General features: G+C 41.7%; 1 pseudogene; it reads right to left on the bottom strand.

The window, feature by feature from the left end:
- LOC138167944 (zinc finger protein 850-like) overlaps nt 1-16770 on the bottom strand; it is a 50851-nt pseudogene extending 34081 nt beyond the window's left edge.
- Between the last annotated feature and the right edge of the window lie 450 nt (nt 16771-17220).

Raw genomic sequence — 17220 nt, 5'->3', positions numbered from 1 at the left:
CACACACACACACACACACACACACACACACACACACACACACACACCGCGCGCAGGACATAGAAAGCACGTGACAAAGATGGCTGTAACGCGCAGGCGCACAAAAAGACGCGTTGGTCCAGCCGCCTTCCCGGCACCGACTCGCCCGGAGTCAGGACCCAACCTACCCCCACCCTCATCACCACGCAAACGCGCAGGCGCACGCGTACAACGACCTGGTACAGGAGCCAGCCACAGCGCCCTCTGTCTTTTCCCCACAGGACCGCGGGGAAGTGCGCAACTCCCAAAGCCTGGTGCCGACCCCGCCGCGCGGGCTTACCCTCAATCCTGAGAAACACGCAGATTCACTAGGTCTTCTCAGGGTGCGGAAGATGTCCACATCACACACTCCGAGCCGCGTCTCCAACAGGAAGTGCTCCTCGGCCTCCCGCCCGACCTCAGTCCTAGCCGTCGCACTTCCGGCGACGCTCTAGGCGCCCAGCAGGGCGCGTAGTGGGCTCGGTGTCCGCTGGAAAACTAGGGAGGGGAGAGCCGGAGGAAGCTTTACAAATATGCTCTTATTCAGCCTTCACAACAGCCTTGGGGGTAGGTGCTATTATCCCCGTTTGACAGATGAAGAAACCGAGGCAAGCAGAGGTGAAGCGGACTCGCCCAGGGTCATACATCTGGGAAGACATCCGAGGACTGGGTCTGAGCTTGAGCGTGTCGGAACTCGGGTCTCCCCGACCCCAGGCCCTGCACTCTGCACTGCGGACGGCAGAGGAGGCTGAGCGTTGAGGGGCAGGGCCCTGCTGGGCGCCGCCGCCCCCTAGGGGTCGGGCTGACCGCAGGACGACCCCCACGACACTCAGCCTCCGCCTTTTCATCACAGGACACTTCCCCGTGGGGGTGACTGTGCACTGCTAGGTCCGCTCTGCTGGACAGCCCCTTGTCCATCGGCCCCCACTCCTGGGTCAGACTTGCCCGTGGCTGTTGAGGCACGGCCGCCCGCCCTGTTAACCAGCTTCAGCCGGGAGCTTAGATTCTTCCCTGCCCGTATGCTCCTGTCTCACCTCATCCTACACATCCGCCTCCTCCACTCTTACAGTCACCACTTCACACAGCTTCTCAAAGCCCTTGACATCTCTTGCTTTCACACATTCACTTGGGTTCACCATTCCTACAAAACATTACTTCCAGAATCCATTTCTTTTTTCTATGGAGTCTTCCCTTCCCCACGGGTCTGGGTCCCAGGAGTCAGAAGACCCGAGTCCAGATCTAGCCTCAGACACTTACTAAGTGACACCAGGAAGTAAAACTGTTTTGCCTGTTTCCTTATCTGTAAAATGGAGGGTAATAATAGCATCTCCCTTAGTCACAGGGTTGTTATGAAGGATCAATGAGATAATTGTAAAGTCCCTGGAACATAGTAAGCACCAAATAAATAAATGTGAGCTACTATTCCTCTTCCTCCCTCAAAATTGAGCTCTTTGCTTATCTTTCGTTTGTCCCTAAACTACCAACTCTATTATGCATATCTATGTTTGTGCTGAATTCTCCACTGCCTCCAATAAAATCAGTTACTTAAAGGTAAAAAATGTTTCTTATTTTCTATTTTTTACCCTGGATTGTTATAAACCTTTTAGATTTTCACTATTTGCTTATTTCCCCTCTCTAGCTTGTTTACCTGTTAAGTGAAGGCACTGGACTAGATGAGCTCTACAGTCTCTTTCAGCTCTAAATGCTATGACCATAGGAATCCTGACCCCAAGACTTTTCATTGTGTGACCGCAGGGCAGTCCCTTCAGTTCTTAAGCCCATTTTCTGTTTCAAAGAATGGGCACTAATACCTACCTCACCAGGCTATGATGAGAATATCATTTTTATAAACCTTAAAAAGCTGCAGAAATGCAAATTAAATAAATCATGCGTATTCAAGACCTTTAAAATATAACTTGATATGAACTAGAGATCTTAATTCAATTTCAGAAAATGAAATTGAACTAGCTAGTTGGTTTGCCTGCTTCTTTTCCCATTCCAATCCTCCACTTAGCTGTCAAATCCAAATCCAACCATATCATATTCAATCACCACCCCACCTTTAATAAATTCCTTTGGCTCCCTCTAACCTACTAGATCAAACATAAAATCCTCTCTTTGGCTTTCAAAGTCTTTCATAATCGGGCCCCTTCCTACCTTTCTGGTCTTCTCACCTTACTCCCCTCCACATCCTTTGATCCAGGGACACTGGTCTTCTTGCTGTTCCTCATACTAAACATAATCTCTTCACTATTTTCACTAGATGTCCCTCATGCCTGGAATGCTCTCCCACCTCATCTCTGGCCTTTAACTTCAAGCCTCATCTTCTGCAAGAAACCTTTCCTAGCTAGTCCTCTTTTATCTTAGTGTCTTCCCTCAGAGACTAACTCCAATTAATCAGATATAGGTGTATGTATGTATGTGTGTATATACATATGTATACAAATATATGCACGTATGTGTGTGTGTGTATATATGTGAACTGTTTGCACATAGTTGTTTGTGTGCTGTCTCCCACCATTAGACTATGAGTTCCTTGACAGCAGAAATTGTTTTTTGCCTATCCCCAAGCACTTAGCACAATGCCTGGCACAACAACAGGCACTTAATAAATGTTAGTTGACTAAGCTGTAAAGAATCTATTAAAGAAAAAAATCTGTTCCATATGCATTTATAGGTGAATTCTATCAGATTCTATCAGAATCACAGGTAGTATTAGAGCTAAATCTATTGCTTCCAGAGCCAAGATTCAAAATGTATAGTACAAATATATGACCAAGAGCCATTCCTCCAATGGATAAATGATTGAAGGCTGTAACAAGATAGTTCTTAAAAGAACTGCAAACCATAAGGAATATTTTGCTAAATTAAGGAATATTTTGCTAAATCTCTAATAATAAAAGCAAATAAAAATTTCACAAAAGCAAATCAAACTTCCCTACAAACACAGCAAATTTGCAAAGATGTCAAAAAATGGAAAGTCATTGTTGGCAGGTTTGTAGGAAGACCCACATTAAGACACTTGGTAGAGCTGTGAATTAGTACAAACAACCTGGAAAACAACTTGGAATTATGCCCCTAAAAAGGTTACTAAAGTGTCCATACCCTTTGGAGCACAGATCTTACTGCTACTCCAATCAAGTTAAAGACAGAAAGCATATGTATGTATGCACACATATACATGCACTCCTATCTATAAATATACATTATCACTCAAAATATTCATAGCTGCACATTTTATGGTTCAAAGAATTGGAAACAAAGTAGATATTCATTGAGAAAGACACATAATATGGAGCATTTGTGCATCCTAAGAAATGATGAATATGAAGAATTCAGAAAAGCATGGGAAAACTTGTTATGAACTGTTATAAAGTAAGTTGAAAGCAGGAAAACAACATACACATGAATAACTGCAAAGAAAAAAAAACAAACAAAAGAATGTTGTATAATTATAATGGCCAAGCTTTACCCCAGAGGAGAAATGAGGAAATAATCTTTCCTCAACTTGCTGAGGTGGAGGACTATAGGTATGGAATAAAGTGTCACAGTCAATGTATTGGTTAGGTTTGCTTAACTGGTTTTTTTTCTCTTTTTAAAAAATCTTTGTTACAATGTTAAAAAAAATAACATTTTTTAAAACATGCAACTGGTAAATAAGATAATACAGGCACTGGGGTATAGAAATCCATCTTGCCCTACTAGAAAGTTAGAGGTGGAATGGGGGAGGATATGAGAGAACAGATTGGGGGAAGGGGTATTCAGAAGTCTCGCTATTTCGGGGTGGGGGGGTAGGGGAAAGATGGGGAGAAAATTTGTAACTCAAAATCTTGTGGAAATGAATGTTGAAAACTAAAAATAAACAAATTAAAAATTAAAAAAAGAATTGAAAAAATTCTTACTGGGTAAGGGAGGAGGAAGGTTGTTCAGAGATTTACATGAAAACAGAAGACATCAAACTTTTTCAGTAAAGAAAAATATAACTTGATGCAGATGAAAATAGGGCATTGTGGTTGCTGTTCAGTCATGTCTCACTCTGAAGACAGGGCATTACCACATCCAAATGCCAGCTTCCTCCTGCTTCTGCCCCAGTGCTAATTTTTTAAAATCACAGAATCTGAATGGGAAGAATCTGAGAGGTCCTCTACTACAATGTTTATCTGAGCAGGAATCTCTTCTATGAGATGTCTGACAAGTGTCTGTGCAGCTTCCTATTGAAGACTTAAGTGATACTTTTTGGACAGATTTGGAAATTTGTTTTGCTTGACAATGCATAAAAGTTTTGTTTCTCTTTTTCTCAGTGGGGAAAGCTTAGTGAGAGGTAAAGAAATGCTTGTTAATTTGGGGAAGAAAACCTACTATGCTTGGGAACTTGCTATTTCTGTAAGCAACCATTCCATTTCTGGATATTTCTATTCCCAATCCTAAATTCTAATTGTTTGAAAGTATTTCTTTATACTAAGCCAAAATCTGCCTCTGTGGATTTGGGATGACACCATTAAAATGAGACCTCACTCTCTATCCTTTAGTTACATTGAAAGCTAACATGACAGTCTTCCTCCAACAATTTCAAGAAAATAAACCTCTAAAAAAAAAAAGAAAAGAAACTAACTACACATGCCTATTGTGTAAATTGCCTCCCAGAAAATTTGGAAAAGACCTCTGCATTCAGTAAATAAATGGAGGACCGATTCAAATTGCTCTAAGGTATCTTAGTAACTAGTGTTCTTCCTGGTTTACAGTAGTTCCTTAACTGCAAAATGGGGATAATAATGCTATTATCTATCCCAGTGTTATTGTGAGGATCAAATGAGATAATATTTGTAAAAGTGCCTAGCACATAGTAGGCACTTACTAAGTTTTTGTTTCCATCCTTCCTCCTGGCCATATGACATGCTAATTTACTCAGTTCTCACCCATCTCAACCTCTGTTCTTGATATTTAACACTTATTTCCTCTTCAAATATCCTCCATCTTTGACACCTACATCACCCCGGTTCTCTTAGTACTCCTCAGAACTGAAAATGAGGGTGGGGTGAGGCTGAAACAGCCACACAAGTTATTAAAACGATGAACCAATAAACACTTATTTAGCAACTCTTATGAGATGGTCAGATAGGTGTGTATAATGCAAGTTAAATGCCTGACCTCCAACAGCATACAAACTTTTGAAAACCTGCTTTAAACTGGTTTCTCTGCTCTCCCAGATTCTCCTTTTTCTTTTTTCATTACATTCACTGGTTTATTCTTTGGAATGTGCTCATTACTATGAATTCTCTGATGTTTGATAAGCTGTGTGCTCCGAATAAAAGCTTTTTCACATTCACTGCATTTACAAGGCTTTTCTCCAGAGTGAGTTCTCTGATGCTGAACATAGCCTGACCATCCTCTAAAGGCTTTTCCACATTCATTACATACATATGATTTTTCTCCAGTATGAATCCTCTGATGATTAACAACACCTGAGCTACGACTGAAGGTTTTTCCACACTCAAGACATATATAGGGCTTCTCTCCAGTATGAATTCTCTGATGTTTAATGACATCTGAGCTGTGAATAAATGTTTTTCCACATTCCTTACATTGATATGGTTTCTCTCCAGTATGAATTCTTTCATGTTTAATAAGTAATGAAAACTAATTAAAAGATCTGCCACAGTGATTACATTCATAGGGCTTTTCTCCAGTATGAATTCTCTGATGTCGAATAAGATTTGAACTCTGGATAAAAGCTTTTCCACATTCACTGCATTGACAGGGCTTCTCTCCATTATGAATTCTTTGATGTCTAATAACATGTGAGCTATGAATGAAAGTTTTCCCACAATCATTACATTCATAGGGTTTTTCCCCAGTATGAATTCGCTGATGTTTGGTAACATCTGAGCTCTGGCTAAAGAATTTTCCACATTCCTTACATTCATAAGGCTTCTCTCCAGCGTGAATTCTCAAGTGTTTAATAATATCTGACTGATATTTGAAATTTTTGCCACATGCCTCACATTTATGAAGTCTCTCTCCTTCATGACTTCCCTGAAGTTCAACATTTGAGCTCAAAATGGAAGCTTCTTTTATAGTCTTTATGTTCATGCCTTATTTCTCCTTCAGGAGTTATCTTGTAAATTATAGTTCTACAACAGACCTCTCTCTGCCTCTCTAAACTGTCCTACATTTCAAAGACTTCCATAAACTTTGATCCCTAGGAAGCTTCACTTAGGAATTTTTCCCATATTGTTCCATGCAACTTTCTTTAGTAATTTCTTGCTTTGGTGTAGCCTCTTTCTTATTAAAACTTTTACAATCTGAAATGAGAAACAAAACATAATCAGACTACTGAAAGGCAGAAACAGTATCATCAAATTGAAACTCATTTTAAGAAAAGTCCTTATCTCTTACACATCTTCCCTCTCCATTTCTCTCCTATATTGCGAAAATAATCATTCATAGAAATATATATGATCATATCATTCTTCTGCTCAAAAATTTCTAGTGACTCACTTCTGCCTCTTAATTAAAGCTTAAGCTCCTTTGTCCGGTATTTGAAGCTTTCCAAAATCTGGTACAACCCTGCTTTTTCATTCTTGTTTTATTTCACCACCCTCTGTGCCCTCCATACTCTAGTCAGACTAAAAAGTTCTTGCACCCCCGACTATATACTGTGCTCTCCTACCTCCCTGCCCTGGCTCAGGCGATTCCCTTTGCCTGCAATATCTCCCTTCCCCATTTTTGAACCCCTACCCATCCTGTAAAGCTCAATTTAAAAATGGCACCTCCCCAAAAAAGCTTTCCCTATTGAAAAAGCCATTCCTCACGAAGCACTTTTTGGGGCTATCTGTACAATAGTAATCACATGTATTATAGTAATCACATGTATTAATTATGTACCATAGCTATGTGTGGGTCACTTATCCTCCTATTACTCTGTAAACTCCTTGAGTTAAGGGATAGTATTTTATCCAAACTCTCTATCTCCCCCAATGTTTAACACAGGGCTTTGCAGAGTAGGCATGTAATATATGTTTATTAATTGACTCACTGGGTCTAACTAAACCATCTCTAAAGTCCCTTCCAACTTTTGTGTCCTATCATACTATGAATGAATTTATTGGAGAGAATTCCAGAACCGAGTGTAAAATAAACACACAGAATTGAAGAGAGTGAGAAGGCTGGTCATAGATACTAAAGACTAAAATATTGAAGTCTTTCCTGACCTCTGCCTCAGAACTTGGACTTGGAAGACAGTTCACTTTTAACACTTACTATCTATGTGATCATATACAAATCACATAGCTTCTCTGAGACTCAGTCTCCTCATTTATACATTTATATTCCATGTTGTAAGAAAGGTACCTATAAACTTTAAAGAACTATGAAAATGAGTCATGTAACAATAGAAATATGATGGGGTGGCCAGGTAGCACAGTGGGTAAGAGCACCGGCCCCAGAATCGGGATGACCTGGGAACAAATCTGGGCTCAGACATTTAGCACCCACCCAGAAACACCTGGCTGTGTAACCTTGAACAAGTTACTTAACCCCAATTGCTTAGGGGTGGCCAGGTGGCACACTGAGTAAGAGCACCGGCCCCAGAGTCAGGATGACCTGGGATTGAATCCAGGCTCAGATACTTAGCACCACACCCACAAATAAGTGGCTGTGTAACCTTGAACAAGTTACTTAACCCCAATTGCTTTAAAAAATAATAATAAAAATATGAGTTGTAATAAAAGTTTTTGTTATAATCATATATTGCTACTTATAATTATTTTATTATATCTTATTTCTGTAATATTAGTTATAATAAAAGTTATTATAAGTATATATTGTTACTTTTAATTATTTTTATTATAACTCATATTTCTGTAGTATTTTAAGGGTTACAAACTATAATCAAGCAAACATTTATTAAACATCTACCATGTGCAAATCAGTGTTCTAAGCACTGGACACTCAAAAACAAAAAAACAAAACAGTCTTTCCCCTCAAGAAATTCACATGCTACTGGGAAAACAACTTCTATCCATATAAGTAAAGCTTTATTCACTTAAAACTGTACAGCTTTGGGGAGACAATGTACATACAAGCTAAATAAAAGATAATATGGGAGTGGGGATACACTAGTAGTTGACCAGAATCAGGAAAGGTCTCTTGTAGGAGGTGAGCTATACTCTGAAGGAAGGTGTACACTCTATAAGTCAGAGGAAAGGAAGAATCCTGTTCAGGCATGGGGGACCAGCCACTGTGAAGGCACCAAGATGAAAATTAGGAACAGCAAGAAGGCAGATTTGGCTGGGGCACAGAGTGTATGAAGAGAAAGGATGTGTAATGAGCCTAGGAAGGGACGCTGACACCAGATATTTAAGGACTTCAAATGCAAAACAGAGAAGTTTATATTTTTATCTAGAAGTCATCAAGGACCAGTGGGGCTTCTTAAGCCAAGGAATAGCAAGGTTGGGCCTGTGCTTTAGGAATATAACTTTGGCAACTATGTGGATGACGAATGAATAGAAAAAAAACAAAGTGTGGAAGCAGGGAGACTAATTAGGTTATTACAGTATACTTCATCACTAGACAAAAGGTGATGAGGGCCTAAACTAAGGTGGTTGTGGTGTAAGTAGCCAGAAGGTGGATGTAAGAGTTTGTGTAGAATCAATAAGAACTGGCAAGTATTTTAATATGGGGGTTAATGAGAGTGAAGAACTGAGGATGAATGATGAAGGGAAAAAGCATTTATTAAGCACCTACTATGGGCCAAGCTTTGTGCTAAGGTTATGTACTTTCATATCTGGGTGATTAGAAAGATGGTGATACCCTCCACAGAAATAAGGAAGTGAGGGAAGAGGGTGGGAATCAGAAAAATAATGAATTCTGCTTTGATCATCTTGAATTTAAGAAAACTATGAAACTTCTTGCTGAAAACAGCTAATAGGCAGTTGCTGATGTGGAATTAGAACTCTAGAGACTAGGCTAGATATATAGATCTAAAAGATCTCTCTCTTCTTACTCAAAAGATAATGGTGAGTAAGATCAGGCCCCCAGGCAAAGGAACTGAACTCTCTGTTCCAGGAGAAGGCAAGAGAGTGGGAAGCAGGAGCCAAACAGATAACTTGCCTAGGACATGTGTGGGTAGGGAGTAAAAGAGGATGCTGTATGATCAGGTGATTGGTTGGTTGTTGCCCTTTGTTCTCAAAGAAGACCAAAAATGACATCACTATGCTAGAGTTGTTTTTGTGTGTCCGACTGTGTCTGATCAGACCAATATGAGCTCGGAATGCTCTACCACAGGTCAGGAACAAATAGCCTGAACAGTTGGGGTGGATTCTCCAAATGTGCACATCCTGCATTTCCTTTGAGCTGTTTCAATTCTACTTTGCTCATAGAGCATGGCACCTTCTCTGATGAGGGAATGCCATGCTGAGCAGTCCTGTGCCAGTGTCTCCCGTGTCACACAATCAATTCCAAAGTTAAGAGAGACCTTGAGAGTGTCCCTGTATTGCTTCTTCTGACCATGTGAACGCTTGTCCTGTGTGAGCTCTCCATAATTGTCTTTTCGGCAAGTGTACATTTTGTATTTGAACAACGTAGTCAGCCCACCGGAGCTACTCTCTCTGCAGTGGAGTTTGAATGCTTGGCAGTTTAGTTCAAGTAAGGACCTCAGTGTCTGGTACCTTACCCTGCCAAGTGATGTTCAGAATCTTCCTAAGACAATTCAAATGGAAGGGATTCAGTTTCCTGGCATGGTGCTGGTATACTGTTCAGGTTTCACAGGCATACCCCAATGGGGTCAGCACAACGGCTCTGTAGACCTTCAGTTCAGTAGTCAGACTAATTAATACCTCTTCTCTCCCACATTTTCCTTTGGACCCTCCCAAACACTGAGTTAGCTCTGGCAATGCATACGTCAACCTCATTATCAATGTGTACGTCCCTGAAAAGTGCAATACCAAGGTAAGTGAGCTTATCCACAGCATTCAAAACTTCTTTATTTGCTGTAACTGATGGTTCCACATATGGATGGTGTGGTGGTGGCTGATGGAGCACCTGGGTTTTCTTGATGTTAATCGTTAGGCCAAAATGAGCACAAGCAGCAGAGGACTGATTGTTACACTATCACAGCTACATCTAATCTCCACATTCTGTTCTGAGTTACACTTCCTCCTCCTGTTTTTGAGGAAGCACAACTGCAGGGGAAGATCCCAGACCTTCATGAAGTGGGGAAGCTTCTAGCATAGATCTCTGAAGCCAATAAGATGTCCACTGCCACTCTGCCTCTTGGCACACACCTTGTCCCCAGAGGTTTAAAGATGAAGGGCCATCCACCATTCCTATGCCCACATACCCTCCAGCCGGGGCTTGGGTAGAAGGCACTTAGGAGCCACAGCAGTGTGGGGAAAGAGGAAATGCCTCAAAGCCGTAGTGTAGGCAACTAAGTTGGCTGAAGTGGCTAAGGATACTGATCACCCTTCCATCTTCAGCTTTTCCCTGTGTACTTGCAGCACTAATTGCATACATACATACACACACACACATTCTCTCTCTCTCATACTCTGGGGCAAAGCCCCCCCAAGTTCCACCCTGGGCAGGACTCTGTTCTCAGGTCTATATACACACCCTTCATCTCCCTCTTAAGCTCCAGCCTGATATCACCAACTGTCTATTAAACATCTCCAATTAGATATCTCAATACATCTAAAACTGTCCTCATCATCTCCATAAAACCCACTCTTCCCCTCCATTCTACCTTCCCATTCCATGCCTTTACAAAATCCATCCCCAATACCCAGAGTGTACTTCTTCTTCAAATATGCCTTAGGTCAAGTGTCACCTCCTACACGAAAGCCTTTCCTAATATCCTTGGTTTTTACGCTCTCTTCCTCCTCAAATTATCATGTATATACTTATCTTTACATGTTGTATTCTTCCAGTAGAGCAGAAGTTCCTTGAGGGCAGGCATTAGTTTTCTTCTTGATTTTGTATTCCTATCTCCTAGCAAAATATCTCACACACAGTATGCACTTAACATAAATGCTTGTTGGATTGTGCTGAATCTGTTATGTACACAAAGTGCTTTACAAACCGTAAAGCACTACATACATGTGACACACAAATGACCACATTCTCCACATGTAGGGCATGTTCCAAGTGTGTCTCATGCTTACCATGATGTCTAATTGCCGAGTTAGCACCAAAAGCAGTTCTGTCTAGCCCTGGGGGATCCATATCTAAAATGAATATCCTACTGCTGCTACATCCTAGGTCCCCAGTGTTTAGAGGGAACAGTGCACCAACTCAAGCATCCATCATCATGGGAACATGGCAGGGTGAGTCCCCAAACAACTGGGAACAAATCTGCCCCCTCTATCCCCAGTGATTCAGGCTCCTCTTTTTTTCACTACTTTTCCTTGTACTCTCACACCAACCAAGTTTAATCCAATGACTTGCTTGACTCTCTTCTCTTCTGCGCTTTCTCTAAAGTGCTGGGTTCCAGGGCTTCCTGCAACTGATCCCAATTCTCATGAAGACCTGAGCTTAAATGTGCCTTCAGACACTTACTAGCTATGTGACCCTTGCCCAGTCACTTAAGCTCTCCTAGAGTCAGTTTCCTCAACTAAAGCAAATGGGGATAATATCAGCCCCTACCTCTCAGGACTGTTGTGAACATCAAAGGAGATACTATTATAAAGCACTTAGCAAGGTGCCTAGTATACGGTAGGCACTTCCCCACCTTCCATTGTGCCCACTGAAACCTCTACTAAGTTGCTAACAGATTTCTATTCATCCAGAAAACCCTTCTTTTCACACTCTTTCCATCTTCTTTCCCTTGCAGAAATATATCATTGGCTACCTTTTCCACAGACAGCTGCCCCTTCCTTTTGTCCTCCCCACCCCAAAGGGCCAGAAAGCTAGGCACAGCCCTACTCCCCACTGCCACCATCACTCAGCATTATCTTCTGCTGGGGTTCACCGCGATCTGTTCATATAATATGGCCCAGGGCCTCGCTGCTTTCTGAGGGAGCTCAGTACCTGGCTCAAAGTTTCTCCAACCTGTCTCATCATAAGTAGGAACATCATTAGACATGTTCATACATCCCTACCCCAAACTCACAATACATCAGCTGCCTTCAATACTAGCCATACTCTCTCCTTGTTAAGTTGATTTCTTCTTCTTTTTTTTTTTTTTAAAGCAATTGGGGTTAAGTAACTTGCTCAAGGTTACATGGCCAGGTGTTTCTGGGTGGGTGCTAAGTGTCTTAGTCCGGATTCGATTCCCAGGTCATCCTGACACGGGGGGCCAGTGCTCTTACTCGCTGTGCTACCTGGCCGCCCCAAGTTGATTTCTTAAATTCAATTAAAAAGACTTTCTATTTAATCCCGTTAAATTCATCTTGAACATCCCTTTAGAGACCTCCTTCCAAGTTAACACCAAACCATTAATAACTATTTTGGGGGTCAGTCACTCAATTCCAAATTCTTCTAAATGAAACACCACTTAATCTCTATCTCTTCATCTTACCACAAAAATAAGATGAGGCCGTCAGCTGCTTAGCTCTAGTCTGCTTAAACCACATCTAGCGCATTCATCTGATCTACTTACCTAATAACCACATCACAACAGGAACTAACATTGTCAGACAGGTCCTGTCCTTGAAGCCATGGCAGCTCTTTGTGGAGAGCATTTCCTGTTCTACATGGAGGGACCACCCATATGGTCAGGCCAAAATTACAATAGTGGGACAGAGGTTACAGCTGGGAATAGGGACATTAAAAGGCTGAAAGGTCGTGAGGGCTCATTGGGAATAAGGGAATGAGGCAGAAATACTTAAGTATGAAATCTGAAAGATGCAGAGTTTGAGGAGTTATACCATAATCACAGAGGTGAAGTGGAGTCTGGTGGTGTTGAAGTCCAGACTGTGTTCCAGGTGAGAAGCTGAGAAGATGTACAACAGGAGGTAACTCGTGCTCTGTCCCCGTCTCACCTATAAATGTTCCTGTTGCTGGGCACAGGAGGGTACCTAAAGAAAATGAAAACTATATTATGGTGAGGAGGAAACTCTAAGGACTACTCTGGTATAGAGTGATGCACCAACATGCTTTCCAACAACTTCAAATATCAGAAATAGCCCTACGAACCCAAGCCCAGTAGGAACAGAATCAGCATCTCATTCAACCCTTGGAGGTAGAAGGAATTAGTACAGAGAAGAGGACCCTGACCGATGAATACAGTTCAAGACCTATTAAATTTGTTCTGTTTAACCTCTGGCATTAAGTTACAAAAACGGATGTTTAATACTTCAAAAGATTCTTGAATTCACAGATGTGTGTTCCCTCCTCACCTTGGCAGACAGTTTCATGAACTGCAGTGACCAACTGGTCAAGCCTTCCTAACTAGAAGGGAATTGCCAGAGCGTGGGTTTCATTGGCTGAAACTCAAGATTCCAAGATTTCTCTCATGCCACATTTCTTTCCACGCCTTGTCAGGGAAGGGTTTTAGTGGTGATGACCACTAATGGTACATATCTCACTGTAATTGTCAATAAGATCCAGATCCCCTCAGCCCTTCATCTCAAAAATAATCACAAGTTCCCCAGTTTCTAGATCAGTCTTCAGTGGGGGCAAAATGAGATGACATTTGAAGACGAGGTAAGCTTTCTCAATCATATGAAATCCTAGTGGTTTTATATGAAGGAGGCAGCCTGATAGTAGAAAGAACTCTAGTCTAAGACCCAGGACACCTGGCTGAAGAGCCACTTCATGCCTCTTATTAACAATGTGACTTGAGGCAAGTCACTTGTCCAAGTCTAATTTTTAAATGTGGACAACAATTCCACTGATCCCACTGGACTGTTCAGAGGAAAGTGTGTTATAATATGACCCTCAAATCCCTAAAGAAATATATCATGAAGAACACAAAATAAGATGTGAAAACTCTTTAGAGATAAAGCAGTACACACGTAGGGATTACTAAATCCCGAATGGAAGGCATCAAGATGGAGAACTCACTTCATGAAGCAGTCAGTCTACTCCACTACCAGTTATAATTCTTAGGAATTTTTTTCCTCATATTGAGTCAAAATCTGCCTCCCTATGACTTTCACTCATTGCTCCCAATTCTACTCTCTGGAATCAAACTTATCAACTGAAGCTTTCCTCTACATGACTGATGTCCCTTCAGATATTTCAAGATAGTTATCACATGCCTCAAACACTTTCTTCCAGGCTAAGTATTTCAGTTCTTTTAACTAATTTTCATGATGGTCTTCAGACCTCTTGCCTCTGGATTTATTCCAAATAGTCAAATATTCTCCCTAAAATGGGATGCCCAGAACTGGACAGAATCCTTGAGAAGGGGTCTAACCAGGGGAAAATAAGCAGATTACTTCCCTGACTCCACACTGTATATTATCTATTTATTCAGCCTTAGACCCTATTCCTTTCTTTGGGAGCAACTCATACTGCCAATATTTAGTTTTGTAGCCCACTAAAACCCCAGGGTTTTTTTTACATGAACTGCTTTTTAGACATACCATCTCCATCCTGTAGTTATGCAGTTCCCATCTTGAAACAGAGCAAGACTACATTTATCCCATTAAATTTCATTTTGCCTGTCCTAATCTTTTTTGGGGATACCAATTCTGTCAACTGTCATCTAACACAATAGCTATTTTTCCCAGCTTCCTATAACCTGGAAACTAGGTAAGCATGGTCTTTTCTCTAATTTATTGATAAAAATGTTGAAATAGGGCAAAGCACTGAGACCCAAAGCACTCCACTAAAGACTCCCTTCAGTACAACATTAATAATTACCACTCTTTGGATCTGGTGAGAAAACCAATTACAAGCCTATCCAAATGTACTATCATCTAGCCCACATCTATCCCTCTTGGCCACAAGGATATCATTGATTTAGTCAAATACTTTGCTGAAATCCATATCCATGTATATATGTGTATATGTAATATATGTATTATGATTTCTTTCCTAAGAATTCACAAACTATAGCTTTAATAAGATTCTTGAATTTTACCAGGAAAAGATATCAAGCTACCTTCCCTACAGTTTGAAGAAACTGCCTTCTTCTGAAAATTGAGATGGCCATCAAATCTCTAGTTTTGTAATGTCTCCATTTGCCATGATTACTCAAAAATTACTAATAGCTGCTGATCACATTGGCAGGATGTATTTCACCTAGGTCTGGTCACACACACACACACACACACACACATATTTGCTGAGTACCCAATACCTGCCAGATTGAGGGCACTTGGAAAGCACAGGGAGAAGAGCCAAATAATTTTATATTTCAAAAACATTTGAGCAACAAATGCAGCGCTAAGGTTTGTGACTGAAACCATGGATTTCAGCCAGGGCTGAAAGTAAACCTTGAGAGGATCTACAGTGGACAAGGCTGCTGATATTACTGAGTACTAGAGGAATAACAGAATTTAGAAAATAACCAAGTCCTTCTCTGAAGAACTCATTTGCAGCTAGAATTCAAGAAACTGGAACAGTGCAAAGGGCATCTGATTTGGTATCAGAGGCCCTATTCTTGTTTTCCTTACTTCCTTGCCCCCTCCTCAATCCCTTCCTTCTCATATTATCTTCCACTTGTACTGCATATATCTTTGATGTACAATTTTTTTGCATGTTGCTTTCCCTATTGGAATGTGAACTCCTTGAGGGTCAGCACCTTGTTTTTGCCATTCTTTGTAGGCTAAGCAATTAGCACTATGCCTGTAAGCACTTAATGCTTAATGACTGACTGTGATTTTAGGGAGGTCACTCACTGGGTCTCAGTTTGATCTGTAAAATGAAAAGGTTGGACCAGACTAGTGATGTCAAACTCAAACAGAAACTTATTTCTTTCAGAAATTTATTTAGGAAATCACAAATTAACATTGTGTTGCCTTGGATTTTTATTTATTTTGTTAAACATTTCCCAATAACATTTTAACCTGGTTCAACTTCACCCCACCCCACTCTGGAATGAATTTGACACCTCTGGACCAGATTATCTCCAAGGTTCTTTTCAGTTTTAAATCTATGAAGCTATGATCCCAATGAAGCATTCTTTCCACTTTACCATACAATGCCTGTCACATAGAGTGACTAATAAATACCTGTCGACTTAATATTTGTTAAATAAATGACTGAAATAATTCCATTGAACAAAGTTTTATCTTTACCATTCAGATTCTTACAACTAAAGAGGAAGCAAAGCAAGGATTATTATCCCCTATCTGGCCTGTAGTCAGAAAGATGGCAGTTGGAATTCTGCCTCAGACGGTAGTAGCTGTGTGACCTTGGGCAAGTCACTTAACCAACCTCTGCCTCAATTTCCTCAAACTATAAAATATGGATAATAACAGCACCTACCTCCAACGGTTTATGAGAAAACCAAGTGAGATATTTGTAAAGCGCTTAGCACAGTGCCGGGCATATAGTAGGCACTATATATTTGCTTATCCCCTTTCCCTTCCCAATTTGATCTAAAAGGTAAAGTGGGGTGCTGTAGAAAAAGGGCTGAATATGGAGTCAAAGGTCTTGGGTTCAAATCCTTGTTACCATGTAACTTCAGACAACTCACTTCAAAGCTCCGTGCCTCAGTTTCCTCACCTGCAAAATAGTGACTGGGGCCACTGCTGAAGAAGACTGCCCGTTCTAGCTTTTAATTTGTTTCTAAAGTTAGCAGCCCGGAAACGAGCTTCATCAAGGCTGAAGGAGGAGCTTCTGGCCGCCACCAGTGTGCAAAGGCAAGGGCAGGGTCCTCTCCAGAGTCTCTGATTTCTTAGGTGTTTGAGATGCAACCCCCTTGTGTGGCTTACCCTTCTAGAGCGGCCGTGGCCGGAAAACGCACCCCCTCCCACCCCCCGAAGGCAAGTAAACGAGAAGCCTCAGCCCTGGTCACAGAGCTAAGACTGGGCCGCCACATCGGGGCACCCACCTCCAGGCTGCAAGGAGACGGGCGAAGTGTGGCGGGGGAAACTGCATCAGGGTCAGCCAGCATCTATGGAGCACCTACAGTGTCCCCGGCGCTGGCCTGGTCAGCCCCACAAAGGACAAGCCCTGTCTCCCTTCTAGGGACGGGGGTGGGGGTGCGGGGCAACCCGCCAAGGCGGGGCAGTGCCAGGCTCCCGAGGCCCGGGAGGTGAGGCCCGGCAGCGGCCGCCTCCTCCGGAAGGAGGGCTGCTCCCCGCCTCCCGG

The sequence above is a fragment of the Petaurus breviceps genome, unplaced genomic scaffold, assembly GCF_028583685.1.
Source record: "Petaurus breviceps papuanus isolate PSGF00001 unplaced genomic scaffold, PetGlider_PUasm1.0 339, whole genome shotgun sequence".
Classification (NCBI taxonomy): Eukaryota; Metazoa; Chordata; class Mammalia; order Diprotodontia; family Petauridae; genus Petaurus; species Petaurus breviceps.
Note: the sequence above shows the minus strand (reverse complement) of the source record. Positions and strands in the feature narration are given on the sequence as shown.